At 40.7% G+C, this 25,350-nt stretch overlaps 1 protein-coding gene across 3 annotated transcripts in view; it reads right to left on the reverse strand.

Annotated features, from left to right (window-relative positions):
• The window catches only part of myt1lb (myelin transcription factor 1-like, b), a 134,476-nt gene extending 112,030 nt beyond the window's left edge, over positions 1 to 22,446 (reverse strand). For 2 of the 3 annotated variants that reach the window (XM_078796006.1, XM_078796004.1), the window contains exon 1: positions 21,966 to 22,446. The gene's annotated coding sequence lies outside the window, so the exon portion shown is untranslated. The remainder of the gene's footprint in view (positions 1 to 21,965) is intronic. The other variant, XM_078796005.1, reaches the window with a different exon arrangement.
• Between the last annotated feature and the right edge of the window lie 2,904 nt (positions 22,447 to 25,350).

Raw genomic sequence — 25,350 nt, forward strand, 5'->3', positions numbered from 1 at the left:
GCTCTCACAGATACACATTTTTAAATATCTGGCCTTCATGGCTCTCTTAGCCAAAAAGGTTCCCGACCCCTGTCCTACGTGAATCATTTGATTAGCAAAGTATTAACTACTGTTGGACAAAATCCTTGGAATTGCCACAAATGTGCCACATGGAGAAAAACTGGAGCAATGTTTACAGCTTTAAACAAATGTCATGAGGTCATGTTTTGCGCACGTGCATCACTTTCCAAACATATTGTATTCACAAGTCCTATTTTTGTGGTATTATAAATGACCCCATAAAAGATTGGGGATCATACACTGCAAGGAGAATGTAGCCCTTGTGACATTTTTAATTGGTGGAGTTCCATCAGACCTATTATGCTTTTTCCACTTTTTTGACCTATAAATGTAGTTAGAATATTGTATTCTCGTGTTAAACGATGCCAAAGTTTCAAATAATGAGGTTTTGCATTTGGAAGTGAGCCCTAAAAAAAAGTTAGGGGATGGCTCAAAATGCTCAGTTTCAAAAGGCGTGGTAAAACTGTGCCTTTGTGATGTCACAGAAGGGCAGACTTCCTTAAATGGGTGTGTCTGTAAGCCAGATAAGCTTTAAGTTTTTTTGTGATGTCAGATTGTCAGCACTCAGTAAACACAGACCTATGTATCCGGAAGTCCTTGGTAGCACTTGGGAATGTGTGAAGTGAGCGTACCTGGAGGTGGGCTGTGGAAAATCAATGGAAAATGCTGCACAAAGAGGTGCAGAATCTGAATGATCTGGAAAGATTTATGTGCTGGTTATTGTGTGTAGCTGCTCTATAGGAGTCCACAACGCAACACAAAATGGCCAAAATTGAGCATAATAGGTTCCCATTAAGCTTGGGAAACACTGCAGCAAAGCATTGCCTCTTGGCAGACAATATATTTATATTTAACGTGTCTATACGCCAATACCTGGAGCTCTCCGCATCTTCAGACACTCAGTCTCCAAGCCAGCTTCCTGTTAATACTCATTCTGTCTCATTCACAGCTCTCTGTGGCTTAAGGTAGATGCTCGCTCAACTGAAAAAGGTTTTCTCTCCTTTACTGCTCCTATCCTGTCTGACCATCTCTCCTGTGTCCACTCCTGCTATTCTCACCACAACAGGAGAGCGAGGGCGCTTTTGCTCGGCTCGTCTCAACTAAAGGCTGCAATGTGCTGCCTTGCTCGCTTAGTCAAGGGCAACTCTAATGGAGCTAGAACAAAAGAAGACGGGAGCAAAGAAGGAAAGCGAGACAGATGGAGGGGAAGCAAGCTTGCATGTTGCGAGGTTCTTTGAAATTATGCATATTTCTAAATAATAATAATAGTCTTTAGCGCTCTTTTGAATGGCATTGACTTTTAACCCGACAGCGCTGTCCACAGGTGGGGGAGGGGGGGAAATATTGCAGTATTATTCACTTTGTACTGCTTCACAAACTAAAATAAAAAACAATGTGCCACATTGAGGAATTAATTTGTAAATAACAATACATAAGACATCGGACGGTAAACAAGAAGAAGGGGGGGGGGTTGTTTACCATAATTTACCATTAAATAAGGAAAAAATATGGCTGATGGTAGATAGTAGAGTAATAATTTCCCTACTTTTTGAAGTTGTGAGTCAATTCATTCATTTTCTACCGCTAATCCTCATGAGGGTCGCGGGGGGGTTGGGGGGTGCTGGAGCCTATCCCAGCTGTCTTTGGGCGAGAAGCGGGGTACACCCTGGACTGATATATTGTCACACAAATTATTGCTGATAAACTATATTATTCATTCATTCATTTTCTACCGCTTATCCTCACAAGGGTCGCGGAGGGTGCTGGAGCCGATCCCAGCTGTCTTCGGGCGAGAGGCGGGGTACACCCTGGACTGACATATTGTCACACAAATTATTGCTGATAAACTATATTAATGTCAACATCATTTTGAGACAAAATTAACTGCTAATGTAGTCATAATCCATACATCCATACATTTTCTATGCCGCTTATCCTCACGAGGATCGCAGGGGGTATGCTGGAGCCTATCCCAGCAGTCTAGGATAGGACTGGTTGCCAGCCAATCACAGGGCACATATAGACAAACAACCATTCACACTCACATTCATACCTATGGACAATTTGGAGTCACTAATTAACCTAGCATGTTTTTGGAATGTGGGAGGAAACCGGAGTACCCGGAGAAAACATGTAAAACCCCAAACGGAGATGACTGAGGTTGTTTTCTTTTGTTGTTTTGTCTTACGTAAGATTCTGTGATTATATGTGTGGAAAAAAAAAACAAAAAAAAACAACTTATTGAATTGGTAACTGCTATGGTGTGAAGAAGGGGTAGGATTTAATAAGCTTTGCTTCTTCCTGCTCCTTTTCAGACATATGTAGTAATGAGGTGTTGTGTGTATGCATGTATGTATATATATATATATATATATATATATATATATATATATTGTAAGTGCATATGTGAGAAAGAATAATGTAACATAGTATGCATGTCTGAAATAAATTAAGAAGAAGAAGAGGTTGGTATCGAACTCGGGTTTCTTAGCCATTTGGCCTGGACGCTAACCACTCATCCATGAGTCAATTCAGACTAGACTAAATAGCATTTAGTGATGTTAAATATGTCCATTTATTTCTATGTTGCCATTGCCTGAAGTTTAATCACAGAATATAAATGGTTATGCTGTTTTAAAACAGATTATTATTATTTTGTTATACAGTTATTATGTATTTTGTAGTACGGTTGTCTGTGGGTTGATCACAGCTTTTGTCCTGAGTCAATGTTAAAGCAATAGGGACCAAAGGCCCTATTTTCTGGTATAAAATGTGCTCTACTTTGTTTAATATTTGGACTAATGAAGTGAATGAGGTATCAAATTAAAGTTCAAGACGCAGGTGATCACAGACCTGATTTTACATTGCTAAATATTAGGACTGCTTTCTACCATTTAGCTGTAGCTGCAAATTCTTTTTGTATTTGACATGCTTTAATATTCTAGAATTGCTATTCTCCACGTAATACAGAAATAGTGCATTCCCTTTGTAACATGTCTCGTATCAAGAACCTCTCCCATGAAACAATATGAAGAGCAGAGTGAAACCCGTCTCCCCCGTTGCCGTTCTTCTTTCCGACACCTCGGTGTGTGTTTGCAGTTGTTCCCACATGAAGCGCACCGCTTGCTATATGTGCACATTCAAAGTCCTCTGCAGCCAGATAGCTAATCCCTGATGTGGGTTGGCCCAGTTAGTGGTTCCCTGCTTTTTGGAAGGGAATGCAAAAGCGAGAGAAGGGTTGGGGAGGGGTGTGTGGGTATCCCTCTTTTTAGAATGATAAACCTGGCCCATGTTGCTGCTGAACTGATGGATGTTATCTGTGTCAGCCTTTGTTTCTGTGCCTCCTCCAAAACACAGTCAGTCATTTTATTCTCTGTTGCTTTGCTTCTCTGTCCCCCCCTGCAACCATTGCAAACGTGCCATGTAGTGTTTTAAGGGATGCCTAATTGAAACCACAGTGATTAGCTTCTACTTTTAGGAAATAACTAAATAAATCAATAAATAACCCCCATTATATGCATGCATCCTCATCTTTCTTTTCCATGCTGGCTCGATGCCTTTTCATCCTCTGAAACGAGATGAAAGCAAGCAAGCTGTTGTCCGTTTGGGGAGGAAAGGGTCCTTTCCAAGCCCACTAATAACCACCAATTATTGAGGTGTACCAATAAGAATGAAAAAAACATAAAAAGGGCCATCTTGATGGTAAAGATTTGTCAAGGGAATGTTTTTTTTTTTAAACATCATATAGAATTGAATGGATTAGCAGTTAAGAACCTAAACCACAACTGTCAACAAAGAGAATGAGCATATAGCAGCTGGCTAGCTGGGGATTTTATTTAAAAATGTCCATGGCAACGCTTTGTACTAAGGTGGATCCCTCCTGAGGGCCGCATATCATGTGACTGTGCCAGGAAAGATGCACCCAAACATGGGGGGCTCAGGGAGACGCAGGCAGGCTGTGGGAACCATGGATGTAATTAGTTGCCCTGTGCTTGACGCCCACACATCGGCAAATAGGCTCCCAGGCGCCTTGGCTAGGGTACACAGTCGTACGCTACGGTATCAGCAAGTATATTATACAAAAATAATGTAATACTTTAGAATAGAATGGCACTCGGTTGGTAAAAATCTAAATGCAGAGAAGCTGGGACTTGAACATGTTGAAACAGACAAATCCTGGACCTCCGCTTTTATTCCGATTTGCACAAATGCATCACTGCTGTGCAAAACGACACAAAAATCTGTATTTTACTCCGTAAACCCAAGAACTAAATTAACAAATATGTGTGGAAAAACAGCATATCAGATTTTTGCCAAGGGAACCTTTGTTTTCATAGAATAGAATCTAAATTCAGTGCATCGTACGTTCCTCCTAGCTCATGACATCTAGCATTACACACAAATTATCATTATTATTGTTATTATTAACATTCATGATTAAAAGCAAAAGTATGAAAATGCATTAGCAAAAACAGCACCACTTTAGAAAAGGAAAAAAAGTTATTATAGACTAATGCATGATACATCAAATTGATGAATCAGGACCTTAAAGGGGACCTACTATGCTCTTTCCACTTTTCTGACCTATAAATGTAGTTAGAATGTTGTATTCTCGTGTTAAATGATGCCAAAGTTTCAAATCATGAGGTTTGCGCATTTGGAAGTGAGCCGTGAAAGAAGTTTGGGATGGCTCAAAACGATCGGTTTCAAAAAGGCATGCTTAAACCGTGCCTTTGTGATGTCACAGAGGGGAGGACCTCCTTAAATGGGCGTGTCTGTAAGCCAGATAGGCTTTCTACCCTCTTTTTGTAGGAACCACCAAATCCAAAGAAATACAGCTGAATAGGTGCAGATTCTGGAAGAACTATAAAGCGTTATATGCTGGTTATCATGTGTAGCTGCTCTATAGGAGTCCACAACTCAATACAAAGGGCTAGAAAATGAGCATAATAGGTCCCCTTTAAGGCTTCAGTAAAATTGATGTTGATGATTCGATGTTGTCATAGACAAGAAACGCAATAGAAATTGATATATTCAGATTTCATTCACGCCTCGGTCATATTTGAGAAAAATCTGACCAAAAAAAAAGCACATGCCCTGAGACATGACATGAGCGAGTACACAAATGCATTTATTTTGTTATTCTGTAAAACAAGTATAAAAATGTGTGACATATTTAATATATTTTATATATTTTTTTATATATTTTTATTTTTTAAACTGTGTTTAACAATAGAACATGATTTTATCCACTTCATTTTACGCAGCAGTTGATGTGTGTGCGTGCATCTTATACCGCTCATGAGAAAAATAAAACATTCATGATGTTTCCTGGGCTTCATGTACATTGATTTTGACGTTAATGTACACATCATTTTACATGCAATATATTATTGTATTTTTTTCAGGCTCTTGATTGGCCAAAATATGGATGACAGCTTGTGACATGTTTATGCGGACATACATTTTTACTCTATTCGTGTAGCTGGACATTTTTTTTTTTTAACACCGGGATGCAAGACGTTATTTATTTATTTTTTATGTTTTTCGTGTGAACAAAGCCTGAGCTTGTTAGCATCCCGTTAAAAGCAAACAATGGTAATTCAAGAGAGACGGGTTGCATTATTGCAGACAGGAAAAATGTACTTCAGGCTGACCAATCACAACCTTAAATGTTGACGTTCTACACTATCATGACTACAGAAGGATTTTGCCACATGAAACAAATGTTGACATACAGTAGTTACCCCTTTTTTTTTTACATTTTTCATTACTAAAACCAGAATGGAGAAGATGGAGGGAGTGGCATGGCCTTGAGAACCATCGTGTTGTGGTCCATTTTTTTGTTTTTCTGATTTTACTACATTTGGTTTTGATATTATGCCAGCTCTTTTGCTCGAAAACTCAAGCAGACGGAGTAAGTATCCTACAGATGTGTAAGATTCCTTGATATTGTATTTTGGCCCATTTTGATTTTCTTACCAGAGAATGCTATTTTTTTTTCAACCCAAACTGAGGGGAAAAAAAAAGTTTAAAAAAAAAACATGGTGGCAGTAGATACACCCACATTTTTTCCACTACATATATTTTACAAATCTTAGTGTAATAGTGTAAATTTTCATTCAAAATTTAATTCCAGGGCGGCACGGCGGTCTAGTGGTTAGCGCGCAGACCTCACAGCTAGGAGACCAGGGTTCAATTCCACCCTCGGCCATCTATGGGTTTTCTCCGGGTACTCCGGTTTCCTCCCAAATTCCAAAAACATGCTAGGTTAATTGGCGACTCCAAATTGTCCATAGCTATGAATGTGAGTGTGAATGGTTGTTTGTCTATATGTGCCCTGTGATTGGCTGGCGACCAGTCCAGGGTGTACCCCGCCTCTCGCCCGAAGACAGCTGCGCCCGCGACCCCCGTGAGGAAAAAGCGGTAGAAAATGAATTTAATTCCATCCATTCCCCTCTACTTATCCGGGTCTGGGCCGTGGTGCCAAGAGTCTCAGTACAGAAATCCAGACTTAAAATAAAAAGGCAAATTTTGGTGTACATTTTTTATGTTAACCGGGGGCATATGCTAACTGAGGTTTTACTGTGCATTGTTTGTGTATCAAAACAAATATTTAAACACACATGCCTATCACACTGTGATCAAATAAGAACATAAAAAAGCTATTAAAAAAGAAAAAAAAACAAACTTTCCAAGCACAGAGCAAGCTATCTGCACAGCAGAGGCTGGCTCCACAAGAGCAGAACACACTGGTGCGCTGGCTTTTGACCATGGTTATTTTAATCAGTCTTTTTCACACTTCATTGGGAATTCATCGCCCCCTCCTCCCTTCAAACATTGTTTGGGAGAGTTATCAGCGGCAGGCAGCATATCCGGTAATTATACATGCAAGGTAACGGAGGGAGCCCGGCAGAGAATTTCAGCCAAATGCATGTGCGGCAGAGAATCACTGGAGGGTACAGCTGCTTCACAATGCTTGGTCTGTGGCAGCCATAATTGAAGAGTGACGTCTGAGAGCATGCAGAGAGGGAATTGTTTGCTACATGTGATGTGAAAGAGGTTCAAGCATAAAATTCACCAATTCAATGAATCGTATTGGCCGAGGTTTTACTGTATGTGTAGAACGTGGCTGCTACACAAAACACATAAAGCAAAAGGAGAGTGTTTGAGGGCACTGGAATCAGGTTGGAAGCTTAATGTGAAGAGTAGATCTCAACATTTTTGATGGTTCAACATGTTTGTTTACTGTCTAAGTAAGAGGCCAGCTGTTAATGGAGGCTGCACACACACACACACACACACACACACACACACACACACATCGGAGAAAAAGCACAAAAACACATCAACAAACGCACACTATCTAAAACCACCAGTCAGACAGGATCCTCTGGGGAACATAGCGCAGGCATAACAGTGACTCATCCAAACGGTCACAGAACACACACACACACACACACACACACACAGTAGCATGGCAGCCAGGCTGTCAAATAACATCAGAACCAAGCCTATGGAGTACTGTTGACAGGTGTGGCCCGCCAGTCACGCAAATACACACACACGCACATATACCAGTCAGCCATGTCCTCCAACCCAGTGACAGAGAACCACATCCACAGCTCATTATGTACCCCATAGGTTGACTATATATATAAATGTGTGTGTGTGTGTGTTTGTTATAGGGGCTGCAAGTTGGTCAAAGCCTGTTTTTTCTTGCAGAAGAGTAACATGCTTCTCCAGTCGTGTCTTGGTTAACATCATTAATCCATTCAGAGAAAGACTGAAACCAAAACGGACTCTAACCAAAGCAAATTTTCCTATAGAAAATGATGTAAATCCAAGTAATCCGTTCCAGACACCCACAAACACATTTTATAGACAATATTTATAGTTTTACATGTATGAATGAGGCAAAAAATTATTACAAATGACAAATGTCATTTGATGACAAAGTTTTTTGGCAGTAAAAAAAAAGTCACAAAACCATCAACTGACAAAATGACACAAAACAAATACATTATTGTCAGACTTATGCGTGATCTGAAGATATGTATGCATGTGTGTGTGCATTGCAGCCGATGGCAGAGCCTCCACTGAGCCATGCCGCTAAAATTACGATGGTCTTCATAATTCAGAGTTCTTGCATCTTTGTCTCGGTCGGGTCAATCGCCTTTGTCTTTTGTGTGGCCATTGTATTTTCTTAGGTCGTGTACCTCTTTTGAGCGCAGGAAATCTGATAAAAATTCCTTTAAAATGTGCCTTGCCCAATTACATGCAAGTTTCACGAAATGTAGTCTTTGGTCCGTAAGCCAAGATGGTGGTGTCAACAAACCGGCCGGTATTTTGGATGCTAAATAAGCAGGCGAATGCAAGCCAAGGCAAAATCTTAACAAAAATTTTGGATGTTAACCAAAAGACACTCACAAAAGCAAACCTTAACTGAGGTACAGTTGTATACAGCAAATAATCAACAAATGAACAAAGACCAAATGTGTGTGTATGTGTGTTTGAGCTATACACTACAGTACATATGTATGTATGTATGATGTGCTAATGTATCCCTTGCTCATGGAAGGAGTATGACTAATGTGAGCAGAAGCAATCAAACTGATGTCAATGTATGCAAAGGAATCTGCGGTATATACAGTACAGCATATGTATGTGTGGGAGTGAGGCTGTGAGACTTGATAGGCAAAAGTGAGTCAGTACCAGCGTAGCCCACAGGTACAAAGTCACCTAATTTACATGGAAACATGGTGTGTGGTATAGCACACACACACACACACACACACACGCACAGAACCATGGTGATGTACTAAACTGTGCATATGGCAGAAAAGCTCCGAATGAGCTTTCTACTGGTTTTCCACCTGCATAAACTGTCACTGTTCAATCTTAATTAGAATACCGTATGCTGAAAAAGGTGGAACAAATCATTTTATTATTATTAGGGGAGCGTGCAGGCACGTGCGATGCATTCAAACACACGAGCAGATGGGCAAGCACAATTTCACATGCATGCAGGCAACCACACAACAGCCACCCACACCCTAGCACATTAACGCACTTCAGAACACACACCCACAGAATGCAATGCAACCCACTCTCGTGCCTCTAAGCAGTCTAGTCCAGCTACTACAAAGTCCACCAAGAGGTCTTTGCAGATCAAATAATCATGCCTTCCATCTGTTTCCATTTCTCTGCATTAGCTTTGTTGAAGCGCCCTACAGGCCGCGTTAAGAAGCACTCCTGCCGTGGGTAAAATAATGATTGCGCTCTCAAAGCCCTACTTCTCATTATCTCCATCCACAGCCAGTGCAACAACAGGGAGGAGACAAAACAAAACTGTTTGTAGGTCTGTAAAGTCTTTGTTCCGTTCTGTCATCTTAGGTTTGATTCTATATAGGGCTTGCAATGTGTTTTTATCATATTAAAGTTCATGTATGAAATAGCCGTTGAGGTTAAACTCATCCCTCTTCTTCTTTGGGATTTTCCCTTCAGGGGTCACTACAGCAATGAAAAGTGATCATAATAAAAAAGACTTATTAAATGTATAATTGAAGCAAATTATATCATATTGCAAAAAATATTCATATAGTAAAACAATCTTCTTCTTTCTCTTTGGGCTTTTCCCTTCAGGGGTCGCCACAGCAAATCAATCTCCTCCATCCAACCCTGTCTTCTGCATCTGTCTCTCTCACACCAACTACCCTCATGTCCTCCTTCACTACATCCATAAACCTCCTCTTTGGTCTTCCTCTACGCCTCCTACCTGGCACGCAGCATCTCAGAATGTACTCCTTCCTGATCCTATCCATCCTGGTCACTCCCAATGAGAACCTCAGCATCCTCATCTCTGCTACCTCCAGTTTTGCTTCCTGTCTTTTCCTCAGTGGTGCTGTCTCTAGACCAAACTAGATCAAATTCATCCCTCTATGGTTTGTATACAATATGGTAGGTGTCTGAGAAAGCATGTAAAAAGATCTGAACAGTTTCAAATCAATCCTTTTAGTGTACAGAAATGTACTATATACCAGTGAAGATCAAATTAAAAAACTGCCAATATTCCCAGGTCAGGCTGATATGAAAAGTTCAACAGACTGCAAAATGCATGAACAAGATGAACTCTCCAAAACTCCTACACTAATAATAATATAATAATAAATTTGTATTTATATTGCACTTTACATTACAGAAATCTCAAAGTGCTACAAAGAAAGCATAAAACAACACAACACAACAAAAGGTATATATAAAAAAAAAAAGGCTAAGAAAAGGCCTTTGTAAAAAGGTAAGTATTTAGGCTCCTTGGGCAATATCATGGCAGGACTACAGAAAGATCTTACCATATGAAACAATGTGTTCCAAAAGTAAAGCTGTAGGTAGTAATAGATCATATAATATGACAATGACAAGAAGGAATGGCTCGGAAAAAAGAAGTGGAAAGTTCTGGAGTGGAAAGTCTGGATTCTGCCTGAATCTTTATTCAAGTGAGCACTTTAAGTGATTTAAAAATGAGAAAATTGAGCATTGTTTTTCACCCATAGAAAGCTCCCTGGTTTTCATGTTGTTTTCACCTCTAAATCCAATATGCAAGGACAATCCATATCCTACCCAACCTGAAAAAGGAGCACAAACATCCAAAAAATCATAATGTACATGGAACACCACTAAGGATCATGGCAATACTAATTATAACAGAGGCTGCATTTGAATTATTCTTCCAATAGGGACGGCATTTGTGAACCGACGTCATCCGACTTCCAATGCAGAATGAGTTTCATGAATTGGGACATGCAGTGGATGCCATTGGCGGACTACTGTAGTCAGTCTCATGAAGCAATGGTGCCCAAACAGTAGCATGGCTAGTCATTATGGTACCTTTAACAATAAATGGTACTGACTCAAATTGGAGTTTTGGGGTGAATGGGGTTTTAGTATGTACACAGATATAGACAATAGAGCTACAATGTGGAAAGTAAAGATATTCATTAAATCACCAACTTCCTCTATAGCGAGGAGGGGTAATGATATCTAGCCTACGAGATGATGTGCCATCTTGCTATTGAGCTAAGGAAGGGGTTGGGGTTTGTGTGTGTGGAAGGAAAAAGGGATGGGGTGTTTAGATCCTGTTATGCAAGATGGAAATGAGCAAAGCCATGCTTTGCTGTAGCCGTGCTATTTTGGAGCAGCTCATATCAGAAAATGCTGGGACGAGCAGGAAAATTAGGTCACTTACATGAGCAGGGAAGTAGCTTGGTCGGGGGAAGCGAGGGGCAGCAAGGGTTGAGACTAAAGAGCTAAAATGTGTAGCCTTTTTTTTCCATTCAAGGCTGGGGTACACAGGTTTGCGCGGCGTGTACGACACGGGAGACGTTTTAAATGAGACCTTAGCAAATGACCTGAATACATTCCTACAATGGAAATCCTCTTTCACTCCATCCGATTCCTACTTTTTGCAGCAGATCACACCACACACTTTGGCTTTCTTGTCTGTGTGCGGAGACTGATGCTGACACACAAGTCTGATTCATTATGCATGGGAAGCGGGGTGCAATCGGGGAGGGTATAAGAAACTGTTACATCCGCCTTGCTAACAATAAATATGTGATCCATCCCCCTCATTAACCGCTGAACTAAGATGAAAAATGAAGGGAAAACTTGCACTAACCCCGGAACAGTCATTTGAACTCATCATCAAGCAGGATGGGAAATTCTTGTCATACAGAAAACAGCGTGGCAATCACGATGCATGGTGGCAGTAAAGCAAAATGGCTCAGGAGGAGGCGGGGGGGAGAGAGAAAGCGAGATGCACAGGAATCTGGGAGACAGTCCGGCTGAGATAAAGTAGCTTGACAGAGGGAGCAAAGGGAGGACAGGCAAGGAGAGGGTACATGAGGATAATAGTGTGCGTGCCTGTGTGTAAGTGTTGGTGTCTTGAAGGGACTTAACATGAAGGCTCAGAGGTGCCTTGTCAGTGGTTTTTGTCTGAGGAGGTCTCCAGGAGGCTGGTGGATTTGCTCCAGTTTGAGTCATCTCTCCTTTTTGTCGTACTTTAACGTACGCGGACAACGTGGGCACTGAATATACTCGCAGGTGACATCATTAGGTACAACACAAAATTTACCTTCATAGACGCAAATGCTCAGTTTTGACGCAGAAGTTGAGTTTTATACTACAATAATAAGCAGGACATTGAAAATGATTAAGTTTTCCTATATTTTCTAAATTTATAATTTTTAGTGACATTATTTGGCAACAACTACAATAATAAACTGATGAAAATGATTGTTTTTCTCTATTTTCTAAATTAGCTCATATTATATTACATATAGGAGACAATGATAAATCATAATTTAATGTATTGTATTATTATTTTATATATTGTTTTACTGTATGTGGTGATACCAGCCATGTTGTTTGGTCTAGAGACAGCACCACTGAGGAAAAGACAGGAAGCAGAACCGGAGGTAGCAGAGATGAGGATGCTGAGGTTCTCATTGGGAGTGACCAGGATGGATAGGATCAGGAAGGAGTGCATCAGAGGGACATTACATGTTAGAGACCTTGGAGATAAAGTCAGAGAGGTCAGACTGAGATGGTTCGGACATGTCCAGAGGAAAGATAGTGAATATATTGGTAGAAGGATGCTGCGTTTAGATCTGCCAGGTCGGAGGCGTAGAGGAAGACCAAAGAGGAGGTTTATGGATGTAGTGAAGGAGGACATGAGGGTAGTTGGTGTGAGAAAGACAGATGCAGAAGACAGGGTTGCATGGAGGAGATTGATTTGCTTTAGCGACCCCTGAAGGGAAAAGCCCACAGAGAAAGAAGATTGTGTTACTGTATTAATATTTTTTACAATCTACAGTATATAATATGATATAATTTGCTTCAATTATACATCTTTTTTTATTACGGATCACCTTTCATTGCTGATTGGCAGGGTTGAACATGGAGTCGTTTGACTGGAATAGAATAAAACACATTTCATTGTCAATGTTGAAGAAATAATGAAAAGCAGTTTAGCAGCATATTAGAAAGAGGTTATAAACCCGGATGATAACATGGAAGCTGCCATCTCATTAATGCGTGTACTGTTTAGACAGCGGTGATCAAAAGCGAGAAATATTATATCTTTTGTAAACGGCAATCTCATTAGATTGGGCAGGTGCCTCGGGTACAGTAGTTATGACAACTATATTACAGTATGATTTAAGATGAAAACGAGATAAGACAATCAGCAATATTTGATGATGCCAGTTAGTACCTGAAAAGAGCATCCTGTCAAATTCACACCACAATGTAACTCTTGCTACTTTAAAAGTAGCAGTGCAATCAAACTTTCAGATCGTTGAGGATGCAACAGTAACGCAATTAATATATTCTTTAGAAAAAACTTCATAGTTCAAACTTCACTTTAAATCACCGTTTGTCACACAGACTGTGCCTGTCAATGTTTATATGTCATCCCTCTGTCTGAACGTGCGCCAAATGTGGCAAACCTTTAGGCCGACTTGCATGTTTTTTTGTGCATGTGTACTCACGCCGCCTCATTATAACGTTGGATTTTCCACGCGTGTGCATGCATGTGTGTGTCGGAGGAGCCGTCAGTCCTAAAGAGGGGCTGTGCTGCTGTCATGCAATGACACCTCTCATTTGCTGCTGTCCTGTGAAGCGAAGCTGAAGGCAGAGGTCAGGCCACCCTCACAGAGACGCTGCAGCTCAGAGCACATCATGTCTGCCTGGCTGCCTCCTCCCAACGCTGTCATATAGGACTCACACACATATAACACACACACACACACACACACACACACACACACTTGCAGGCTCATGCTTGACCAAAAGTCCTACACTGGCTTATTTTTGGGAGAATCTCATTCTTCAAACCTGTATGTAAGAAAATGCCAAAGACATCATTATATGTGAAAATAATGTGAATTTTCTTTTTTCATTGGTGTAACACACCCGTAGATCATATTAATCTGCATTCTGTGTTAGTAGAAGAGCATTCATGAACTCATGAATTCATGAAAAATTCTCACCAGCAACGACTAGCGTTGTTGTTTTAATGACCTTATCACAAACATTCCCTTTGACGTTGTAAAAGAGGAAATAGAACAAAAACTGCAAGCATGTCTGGGGTAAATTCCAGGCAAGATTTATTTTCTTATTATATTCAATAAATTATTTTTTATACCGCTTAACCAGCTGGAGCCTATCCCAGCTGTCTTTCGACGAGAGGCGGGGTACAGCCAATCATAGGGCACATATAGACAAACAACCATTCACACTCACATTCATACCTATGGACAATTTGGAGTCATTTATTGTTATTGTTATTGTAAAGTTAACCTCATAATGCATCGGCTTCAGCTTGGGCATGGTTCAGTTCATTGCACACCATAGAGGTTTGATGCAAATACAGTATATCGTACTGTAAAATACTAGATACATGTTTTCTGTACACAATTTGTGACTATGACGTATTTTTTGTGTGTCTTTTGTGATGTATTGTCAGCAACTGACTATGACAGAACACAATATTACTAAGTTGTATGGTGATAGTACATATTGCTGTTGTCAAAGTGGATTTGTAAATGACCCTGTTCCATACTAATTGCAGTGTACAGTCATCTCTCGCTACTTTGTGGTTTAAATTCCGTGGCTTCACTGAAAGCACATATTTTTCAGAAATATATTCCAGGGTTTAATACAACCTATTATTAGTCCAAACATATGCATATTTAAGCACAAACATGGCTAAATTAACTAAAACAGAAATATAAGGCATTCAAAAAAAATGTATTGAAACTAATGTAATGTTCTACACTGATCACTAGGTGTCAGTAATGTTACTGTTATGCTAGGCGAGACACTCATTTGATTTATCGCACAACAGGCACAATAATCCCTACAAAAAAAAAAATGTTAACCTTTTCAAACAAGGGCTAATGTTGCTGTAGTAACCCCCGCCAAGCTGAACCTCAACCCTCAACCCCTGCTGTCACTTTCACTCAGCTCCCCTAGGGAATTTTAGAGCATAAACATTTGGTATTGGAGGCAGCCATATTTCAGTATCAATCCAGACATGACTACCATCTGACCTCCTGGCTCATGTAGACCGGGTATCGGTGCTGACCAATGTAGTACGCCATCATCAGATAGTGTAATATTGCTGACATGTGACGGATAATAAAGATTAGGAGTGACAAATCTGATTTACAGAGGTGATCTTGACCTCTCAGATTCTCTTTCTGCATAATGGATGCTTGTCTGTTGATCATCGATCATCAGATTTATTTTCCTTTTTCCCCACCTTTTTATTTTCTTTCTCTCCGCTGTGCTTGACATCATTTTAACCCAAAGAGACACAAGGGCCTATTTTGGATTCCCTTTTTACGTCATACATGTTTTGTTTTTCTGGTCCAATCAGCTTGCTAGCATGATTTGTGTTTTTTTTCCCCTCTCAAATTCAGTGAATTGAAAGGACAGTGGAAAACAGTACATTACCAAACAGGCTTTTGCAGGGTTCAACAAAGAATGAAATGACCACCTTTTTTTTTTTTTTTTTAATCATCATTTGAATCGCCAACCTTTTGGTCATAGTAAATCAAAAGTAAATGACAGCAACTCAAGCAGTCTCAAGGTCAGCGCTTTGATGATACCATGGCGCCACTCAAAACAGCTACGCGGGTGCATTTTACAACAATCTTCAAGACGCCTTTGTGTCTCCAATGGGAAAAGGCCAAACCAGGTTATGAAAATCCTTATTTACAGCTGCCTGGCTGTGTGAAGTAGGTCACAGCAGCTTCTGAAATGGAACAAATCCCCTCACACACTCTTTAATAGTTTTCTTTTCAACTGCCTTACATTGGCACCAGGGGCAATGACACAAAAACAGTGTTTCCACTCTACTATTTAGTAGACATTTTGGATCTAAATCATGTAAATGAAACCACTGAGCATTACTGTACCAAAAAAAAAAACAAACACACACAGGTCAGATATATTCAGCTAATAATCATCTGCAGAGGGTTTGAATTCAAGGGCAAAGTAATTGGCTACAACATCGGGTACATACATCTCCATCATAATGCGATCAGACACATGAAGGACACCACATGCTTTTTGCATGTTTGTTTTAAAAGGAAACATTATGGTGTCAAACAGGTGTTTGATTTGTGATTATGTCCATCATGCAAAAAAAAGTTTTCCCCCTAAAATGTTGTGCAAACAAAAACCATACACATATCTTCAGATGAAGGCATTACCACCAGGATGTAAACGATAAAAAGTAATGATGGGTCGTTTGGCTCTTTGAAGTGAACAATAAATCCGGTTCTTTGAGGTGAACCATGCAAATTTTGGGCAAACAAAAACCATACACATATCTACAGATGGAGGCATTACCACCAGGATGTAAACGCTAAAAAGTAGGGATGGGTCATTTGGCTCTTTGAAGTGAACAATAAAGCCGGTTCTTTGAGGTGAACCATGCAAATTTTGGGCAAACAAAAACCATACGCATATCTACAGATAGAGGCATTACCACCAGGATTTAAACACTAAAAAGTAGTGATGGGTCATTTGGCTCTTTGAAGTGAACAATAAATCTGGTTCTTTGAGGTGAACCATGCAAATTTTGGGTAAACAAAAACCATACACATACCTACAGATGGATGCATTACCACCAGGATGTAAACGCTAAAAAGTAGTGATGCGTCGTTTGGCTCTTTGAAGTGAACAATGAATCCGGTTCTTTGAGGTGAACCATGCCATTTTTTTCCTCATCTGTTTTTGTATTAAAGTTGCATCTGATTGGTCAAAATGTGTGGTGCCTTGTGTGTTGACAATCAGCAAAATGGGGTAGGGACACAAACACACATTGTTACGTTTGTAGCTTGCCTATCGCTCCATTGTTTACACTCGGGAGAAACTGTTAGCTTTGAGTACCCCTTTGCTACGCAGAGCGATCAGAGATTCCTGCAGAGATACGGAGGAAGAGAGGCTGCATAACGGGAGTGAAGAGCGAAAAAGACGATATAAAAGGTTGCGGTGTAAACCAGCTTTACCGAACGTGAGATGGAAGCGCTAACGGTGCTAACCCAGTTGCAGAGATTACAGTGAGTGTAGCATGATTGAACATTAAAACTTGTTATGTATTTATTTAAAAAGAGAATAGACTTTTATTTCAGCTGCTATTTTTCTATACCAGTGTTTGTATTTTTCTTTTAATAAAACTTTGCATGCATATTTTGCTTTGAATTTTGAACTCACATTGTGGAAAAAATATTAGGATTTATATATAGATATTCAACCTAAATATATTGGGATATGAGTTTTGGCCCATATAGGCCAGCCTTATATCAGCCATGCTGCCAAATGCAAAAACCCAACGCTCAACTTTTTAAATTCAAAGTTTGCACTCACACACATTGTGCAGGTGTACCTAATATTGTGACGAGTGAGGGTACATCTCCCAGTGGCTGAGAGCCTTGTCCCTGAGGGTGATGGATGCTGGTGGGAGGCTGTTATGCCACAAGGTGAAAGTGTCCATTTATCAGACCCACTTCCACCACCGTGGCTTTCCCATTACCAGCGCACTTCATGCAGCCTGATTGGATTTTAATTGGCCTGCCCGCCAGGAGATAGATCATGTTTTCCCCGAGGAGAGTCACGGAACTCTGTGTGTGTGTGTGTGTGTGTGTGTGGAGGTGGACTCCCATGCTATCTCTGGAGGGATACCCACATAAGAATTCACATCTGACCACCGATGTCGGATGCAAAGTGTCTTGTTACTTTTTGGCCTGCAACAAACAACGCGGTTATGATCCAAGATGTGCATGCCTGATCTTTCTGGATGGGATTTCATGCTATGAGCTAATATAAGAGGAAAGCACAGACCTCCAATGCCAAACAATACACAATAAAACAGAAAGAAAGGTGCACTTTTAGATCTCCTGAAAAAATGCACACATATTCATTGAGAAATTAAGGATTTTCTATCTTGCAATAATATTAAAGTGATTGATTACTGGATTTGAGCTTTTGTTCATCAAATATAACTGCTTCTTCACTGGCCCACACCCCAAGACTATACCACACTTTATGGAGCAGCAGCCATGAAAACACAACTATTTTGGCTACAGAATGTAATGTATTGATGTAATCAATTATAAATATAGCTAGGTTTTCCAGCTCATTTAAAAGGAGAACATTGTAGCTACTGCAGGGTGAGTGCATAACAGTATAAATATTTTAAAAAGCTCAATTAATTGGTGAATGTGGCAAAAATTAATAGCTGCTATACATCAAGCGTCGCGGCGAGATTTGTGTGAAGGACACGAGCGCAGGAACATCTCACACTGAGCAGACATCAGTATTGACATTGTGTCTGCTCAAATGGATCAATCCTGACTCTGCCCTTGCCCGACCACGTCATTGAGAAGATTGGAAGAGCAAGCCGATTCCCAGGTGTCTTCTCGGAGGTTCACAGGGATGTGTGTTTACGTAGCAACCAGCAACAGACATATACACTCACTGGACACGACTATAGGTACAGTTACGCAGTATATTTACATGTGTTATATTTAAATATGAGCAAATGATGCATTCAATAGGTACGGTATGCAGCCATCATGCAGCGCTAACTTTTGAATATGCTGCAAACGCCATATTCCGCCCCCTTTTGTCTTTGAGCATGTAAGCCACGCTGCATGTCCCACGCCACACACACGTGGACTAGCCATGCACCACTGCTATACATGTTACTGTGCGTAACAGCCATGAGTGGAAGCCATCCCACGCTGGCAAACGTCAACATTCTTTAAATCCAGCATCAAAAATTGCAGTGAGGTGAACACAACTTAATAAATGATATTTACTGGAATTACATCAGGCAAGCAGTGTGGAATACCCAGGCACGGCTTGGAGAAATACCTTCACCACTCGCTAGCCGGGACAACCCAGTAGCCTGAGGACATTGGCGCAGTGTACCACCACTACCTGCTTTAGAGGGACATGGAGATGGAACCAGGCTAAAGGCTATTAATATACAGTGATTGTGATTCCATTTGTCCTATTATTTATCTTCCATGATCATTCATTTGTGGTGAGTCCCTATTTAAAATGCATTAATAGGCCTATGTGGCTTATTTAGGGGCTCAAAACTGGATTTTGCTTATGTGCATTTACCTTAGTTGCGAGTGAACAATGGCAACTGAAAAGAAATGGGGAGGATCCTGGAGCTGAATCCAGTCTAATAACTACCACAGTAACTTTTACTGATGTCAATTTCCCAGCAGAAGAGTTTGGATGGGGAGGAGCGAACCGTGTGACCAAAACAGACACTTTTAAGGGCGTCTCCATTATACATGTCAACCACTCATTCATTCATTCATTTTCTACCGCTTATCCTCATGAGGGTTGCGGGGGTGCCGGAGCCTATCCCAACTGTCTTTGGACGAGAGGCGGGATACACCCTGGACTGGTCGCCAGCCAATCACAGAGCACATATAGACAAACAACCATTCACACTCACATTCATACCTATGGACAATTTAGACTTTCTTTATTGTCATTGCACAATAACACAGCAGAGAAATTGCCAACAAAATGCCGTTGCCTGGCTCTCGTGTAATAATAAATAATAATGTGGAGAATAAATAGATGACATCAAATATGAACAATGTACAAATAATTAAATAATTTAGAATAAATTTGGAGTCGCCAATTAACCTAGCATGTTTTTGGAATGTGGGAGGAAACCGGAGAAAACTTACGCATGCACAGCGAGAACATACAAACCCCACACAGAGATGGCCGAGGGTGGAACTGAACCTGATGCTCAACCATATTTATTTATATTTATGGTTATATTTGTGCAGTAGCGCTATGTTAGCCAATTAGAAGAAGAATGCCCAGAAAAGACACAATAACAATGGTAAATAGAAGAGCTTGTCAACAACAAGCAGCTTACAGCAGCCATACAGTCGGGAGGGTAATAGTATAAAACTCGTAACCACACTGAAAAAGTACATATTGGCGACCATCTCGGTAAACACTTGAAAGTTTGGTTGTACTTCACCTCGAAAGATGAGGACTCCACCTGCAACAAGTGCTTGAAGGTGATATTGCGCAACTAACATTGTGTAACTTCATTTTGCTCAATTAACGAGCCAAATGAAGTAAGTATGGAAAGTGTGACTGTAAAATCCTACCTTTTTTGCTGTATTGATACTATGAACTTTGTTTCGTATTGTTGAATTTACTATACTTATTATTTGATATATATTATTTGTTTAAATTACTAGTGAATCTAAAAATATAAGGAAGTACACTGCTTAAGCACTCAAACAGTTTCAAAAGTACTTATTTGGCACCGATATGGGTTAATATGTAAATGAGTAATAGTGGTATCTTTATGCAGGAAATGTATCCATCATGTAGGAAAGCTAATACATGCATGTAACATCCAGCAAAGAAGAACCAGCAAACGCCACCACCTGCTGCCGGTGGCATGCAGGGTATCCCCAAGAGGCTTTTTGCAGCCCATTCATTAGTCTGCAGTGGAAGACGGGAACCACTTTTCCTGCCACACAAGACGGGAGTGAACACCGTCACTCATCCAAATACATTATCCGTTTTCCCAGCTTCTATCCATGTCAAATATTTGTATGAAAATATTAATGCAGAATTCCAACGCCTAACGTGGAGAGTCAAGGACAGCGATGGCACATATTGCAGTGCATCAGGACATTTGTTGTTCCCTCCAGCTCTAACCAGACAGCTGTGATAGTGAGTGGCCTGGGAGAGTTGAGGGTACATGGAGAGAAGGAAAGAGATGAGAGATGGTTGAGGTGGGGAGGGGTGGAGGGTTCCCGCTGTAATGTTGCTCTCAGTACAAGGAGGGTAGCGTGATTTCCCTCTCTAATTTAATCACATTGGCCTGTCTTCCTGTCTGCCGTTTGCTCAGCAAAGCATAGCAGGCCCTGTGGAGGCGCTACACAAATACATATCGGCTATCCTCCTTGAGAAGTAAGACATTACCCAGAGGTGCAAAACCCTAAAGAACACACCGAGTCAGCTGTCCCCACATGGTGACTGTGCTGAGTGGAAAGAACCTGGACTAAAACAATACCATTAGTTTTTTAACAACGTTAAAAGGTAAAATGAATCAAGTATACCTACGCTAACTCGTCATAAACTCTACTCAACATTAAAAGAGCACAAAAACAATCCTCTATTATTGTAATGCATGAGCAATTATAGTTTATGTAAAACACAAGCAGCTCACTTTGTTTATCTTTGCAGAATATAACATGTTGCAGCGCATCAGCCTTCTGCCGTGTGTGTACAGTATACACCTCCCTCAGGAGCACAACAGTCACACAACAACATCTGCATTGTCCTTTTCCGTGGAACACAAAGCAGAAAACATGGTAGTATATGTGGGAAAGCATTGTATTGCTTTTCTCTTTGTTTACAGACATATTTCTATGTCTTTATTCCTATACTTTTAATCATTCTCTGGTACTCACAGCTCCTTGCATGCTACTAAACAATGCCCTTTCACAACCTCAGATTTGACCAATAAAAACATACAGTTCTGCAGAAAAGAAAAACCTTTCCATGCATTACATCTGCATCCATTCAACCTCAGTACAAAAGACAAAACTTTGAGAACAAAGTAACTTCTAAATCCATATTATTCATTGTGATCGTCAACGTGCCCCTGAAGAAACTGACTGACACAACACTGGAACTAATAACACAACTAACTTAGCCATGTGTTACTTTTAGCAATACACAATAAATATCTCTGTTTATTTACCTACAAAGTCGTCACATCATTCATCCAGAAGAACAGACAGCATAAAAGAGTAGAAGTTACCTACCAACTGCGGTCTTCTCTTTAAACTTTTCTCCAAAATGCACTTCCTCTCCTTGCTGACAGTCTTCCCTTTACTTCTCCCCCAATTCATTTACTGTGCTCACTGCAAACTTCTGCTCTCGCACTGCATGCAAATCATTTTTTTTTACGACTTCAATGTGAGAAGAATGTGAGAAGAAGGCAAAGTGGAAGGAGACAGAATGACAGAGTGGTGGAGGAGTGGAGATAATGGTTGGAAGGCGGGCGACCAATGGGCCTGGAGCCTAATGGAAAAAGGGAATCAGGACACACCAATGAGGCAAAGCCTGGAGAGAGGGAGCCGGGGAGAGCAAGTGAGAAAGTGAGAGAGTAGAGGAAGCAGGGATGGAGAGAGCGCAGTTGGGAGGAGACGGTGTCAAGCAGACCGAGAAAGAGGCTGAGGAAGCGAGAGAGCGTACTGAGAGATGAGAGCTGCGTGTAGCCAATGGAGAGATGCAAGCATGAAGAAAGGCAGGGAAAAGGAAGGAAGGAAGGAAGGAAGGAGGGAGTGGACTTACCCGGCTCCTGTTAGTTGCATCCTTCATACACTGCCTGGTAGACTCCACAAACACAAACACCCTCCCCAACGATAGAGGCGCACGCCACGCTGCCGCCGAGACTAACCAATAGCTGAAACAACAAAGGGAAGGACTGCCAAAGCCGACTGGTATACCCTAAAGCAATTCTGGCTTTGTGTGTGTGTGTGTGTTGGGGGGGTGTATGTATATGTGTGTGTCAGGGAGAGAGAGTCGGAGTGTGTGTGAGCATGTGTTTGCTCTGAGGAGGAGGCGTGATGGGAGAAGAAACCCCAGATGCTCTCTCTCCTTTCTCAAGCTGAACTGCTTTGCTTCCCCTTCCCCTTCCCTCTCGGAGTATCTGCTTCTCTCTGTACACTCTGCAATGTGCATGTATGTCCTCCAACACTCAATATGTTCCCTCCCTCCTTCCTTCCTTCCCTCCTTCCTTCCTTCACTTCATTCGCTCTCTTGCTCCTCTGCCTGCTAATGTGCTCTCCCTTCCCCTTCTGCCTCTTATACATATATTTAGGGCTGCAGACTGTCTGCTCCCAGAGTCTCTTCTTCCCATGGGCCCTAGGAGGAGATGGAGGGATGAAGGGAGGGATAGAGCGGCACACAAGAACTAATGGGGGGGTGGGCTTGGGTATTTAATTCTGATTTGACTCTACAGTTATGGTGTTATTTTCCTGGCATGGCTACATTTGGATTTGAATATGATATATTCCTACTTTAACAACTGACTGGCTAACAATTCCCTTTGAAAAAGGCTAACCCATAGCTAACACAACAGTACAGTTAATTCACATTCAAATTTTCAGTACTATGACGTCCTACTTTAAGATGTACAGTAAATGGCCTTTCATACAGTTATATTTACCTACTGATTACGCAGCATCAGGACCAACTGGGGGTCCGTATCTTACTCAAGGATACTTCAACATGGTCACAGGAGGATGGAGGATCGAGCTAGCAACCTTCAGGCTGAGAGACAACCATTTTACCACGTGAACTATGCCGCTCAAGACTATCAAAATGTAAATTAAAAATGTTTCTACACTTTTTTTTTTTTTTTTTTTTTTTTTTTAAATGGTGTCATTTTGAATCTGTAACAGATTGTTTCTATTTCCAGTATCTACCTTGTGGAAACGGTTTTATGGGAATTACTGCTTCTAGAAAAATGTTATGTACCATGATCTTCTTAAAGTGCCTGCTTAAACTGTTGACATAGGTGTACGATGATTTTCGTATTGTACGATCATTTCACTCTCTGTATGATGTAAAATCTATCATTCCAAAAATCCCCTAAATAATTATTAAATAATGTAATACATTTGTCATTCCAGTGCAGGGCTATTAGTAAACAAAAATAGGATACATCCCACACTGCGCTTGATATTGTACATTGTGTCACGTGTCTCTTGACTGCCAGGCGGGGGTGTTTTATAAGCTATACTAAACACGGTCTTGTGTCTAATGTTTTACTGTAGCAGATGGTCCATGAGCATTGTCAAATCAAGCATGGATGATAATTTTCCTCAGAATACCATCATTTTAAGATTGCGGTATGATAATTCGTTATTTTCCCATCTGGCAACGCTGATGTCGGCATGTGTTGCAGAAGTGTTAAACTTCATCATTACTGCTCAGCATAATTTTTTAAAGCATATTCCAGAATCAAATTGCATGATGAGTACTATATATTTGTACATGTTGGCAGGTCAGCATTGAAATGAAGCCCCTCCCCCCCAAGGAGGCCCGGCACATATTGAAATAAAATATAAATACAAATATGCACAAATGGAGAAAAACAATAACGGCAATGGTTAGTTTCTCTTTGGGTTATGTCGACAACCGCTTATATCGAAACCATATGTGATGATTTCCACAATGATCCACATACACGTACTGTATATAACTGTAGTAGCATCCCCGAGTTATTGTCATAATGAATTAAATCATTCATTTTCCGACACTGGAAGAGGAGACTTTGCAGCAGCTGCCTGTTTATCGGGAAAAACTCCTATAGTTTCATCCTTTTAAGATAAGATATTCAAATAAATTCATGTTTACACATAAGTATTCAGAATAACATTCAACATTGTGAGTCTATATTTTGCTGTATACATGTATATTAGGCATACTGTTTTGATCTTCCCCCATGACAGAAAACCAATCAAATGGCATGCCGCAGTATTTTCGAACAGAACAAAAACAAACACAGCTATTTGCAACAATGCTGCCAGGCTGTTGAGGAAGACGTGATAACTACTCTGGTGGGTTGGGACACAGACGCCTTCTGGGCATCCGATATTAGTCATTTCCACTTCTTATATAGCTATGTTAATGCCAATTCAGCACAATTAATTCATTCCTAAACCAATAAACAAGCTCTATGAATTAAGCAAAGACAAATAAACAATTGCATTATTATAAACTGTAGTACACTGTGCAGGTTTTGTTGGGTACTATTGACACATACAATCGCATGATATCAAAATATGCATCAAAAGTGCAAAAAATGAAGATGAAAGAGCTCAGTCGCTATAAGATAGGGCTTCATTTAAAATTAACATGTTTATCTTAAACAGGGCGCAGACCTCACAGCTAGGAGACCAGGGTTCAATTCCACCCTCTGCCATCTCTGTGTGGAGTTTGCATGTTCTCCCCGTGCATGCGTGGGTTTTCTCCGGGTACTCCAGTTTCCTCCCACATTCCAAAAAAAGGCTAGGTTAATTGGCGACTCCAAATTGTCCATAGGTATGAATGTGAGTGTGAATGGTTGTTTGTCTATATGTGCCCTGTGATTGGCTGGTGACCAGTCCAGGGTGTACCCCGCCTCTCGCCTGAAGACAG

The sequence above is a fragment of the Doryrhamphus excisus genome, linkage group LG14 (assembly GCF_037039965.1).
Source record: "Doryrhamphus excisus strain RoL-2023G ecotype Guam linkage group LG14, RoL_Dexc_Guam_v1.1, whole genome shotgun sequence".
NCBI lineage: Eukaryota > Metazoa > Chordata > Actinopteri > Syngnathiformes > Syngnathidae > Doryrhamphus > Doryrhamphus excisus.